The sequence below is a fragment of the Octopus bimaculoides genome, chromosome 14 (genome assembly GCF_001194135.2).
Source record: "Octopus bimaculoides isolate UCB-OBI-ISO-001 chromosome 14, ASM119413v2, whole genome shotgun sequence".
Lineage (NCBI taxonomy): Eukaryota > Metazoa > Mollusca > Cephalopoda > Octopoda > Octopodidae > Octopus > Octopus bimaculoides.
This window is the reverse complement of record NC_068994.1, coordinates 3,490,669-3,492,357: the sequence shown is the minus strand read 5'-3', so window position 1 is coordinate 3,492,357 and position 1,689 is coordinate 3,490,669.

Here is a 1,689-nt window from a genome sequence, read left to right as displayed (position 1 = left end):
TATATGTATTCATGTGTGTATGTATGCATTTGTGTATGAGTCTGTATATATATATATATATATGTGTGTATGTATATGTGTATATACACATATATACACACACACACATATATATATAACTGTATGTCTGCCTATGTATACCAGTATGTATGTATGTATGTATGCATGTATATATGTATGAATGTTCTGGTTATATTACTCGAATTTCTCACTAGAGAAGAAGCCGGTTTCTTTCCCAGGCTCATTAGAATATAGACGCTAACTAGATAACTATATATGTGTATAGGCATCTATAAGGTAAAGAATACGTACACCCGGTAGTTAGGGTTAGGGTTTAAGGTTTGGGTTTTTGTTACGCCCTTTTTATGTATGCATGGCGGAGGTAAAGAATACGCGCACCACCCGTTTTCGGCGTAATCCTAACCTAACACCTGAACCCTAAACACCGGGTGTGCGTATTCCCTAACCTTCGCCGGTAAATGCTAACCAATCTATACTCGTTCGCAACTTGACGGCTGGTTATTAATCGTTTAATATTTGTTGCAGACGTGGCCGTGTTTACAAACATCGTTTGTTAACCCGTTATTTCTTAATACCTTTGTTTAAAAACACTTCGTCGACATATTAAGTTAGAATTGCTGAGAATAAGACATTTCTGTTCTTCATTTCCGAGGCCCTAGGAAAGCGGAAAATACTTGCTTTGTCAAAAGTAGGTGGTTTTCGGGGGAAAAAGTGAAAGTGTTTTCCTGTAAAATGAAACAATTGAACAAAAGTACAATAATGGACAACAAAGTGCTGCCTGGATACCATGAAATCATCCTGGATTATTAGTGACGATGGATCAATCAAATATCTTAATGTGAACAAAGCGTAATTAATAAGTAATTGGGTGTATTGAATGATAACAGAACAAAAGAACGATTAACAGCAGCTACTGGAGACATTTCCCCGCAAAATTATGGCTTTTTCACACCGTTTTATTTGTCCTGGTTGTGTTGAAGGCATAAAACTAATTAGAAATCTGCTGTCACTCGATCCAGACTATAACTTTCGATCTATACTTGTAATTACTCGGTTGTTTGAATATATAACTGCCTCATTGCTCATCTTGGTAAGCTGTGCTTCCCAAAACTAGACAAGACACACTGTTATAATTGTAAAAATATACAAAACCTGCACGAAGTTTTGCATGGAATGAATACATACACACACCTGTAGATATATAAACATGTATGTATATACATATACAAAGGAAAATACACAGAGCCTGATATGCAAGGACATCAATAACTGCACACATGCATACATGTGCAGCCAGGGTGTAACAGATTGAAATAGAGAGAGTTGTATCAGCGGGCATTAATTTTCAGCTGAGTAGACTGAAAATGAAGTGCTTTGTTTAAAAGCAAAACAAGCTGTTCAGTACTAGAAATGAACCTAGGAAATTATGGTCGTGAGCCGAACATTCCTAACTACTAGGCTGCTATCAATTCTCCAGATCTGACCAAAGCCGCTATCTTCGAGAGAGACATACAGAGCTAGAAAGAGAGAGATAAGAGAGAAGAAGGATCAAGCCTAGTACAATGACATGGAGTTATTTCATTTTACAATGAGAAATAAAAGAAGTAAAAACGAAAGGTGTTTTATCTGAACAAACAAACATTGCATTTGAAATAATAAATTTATACA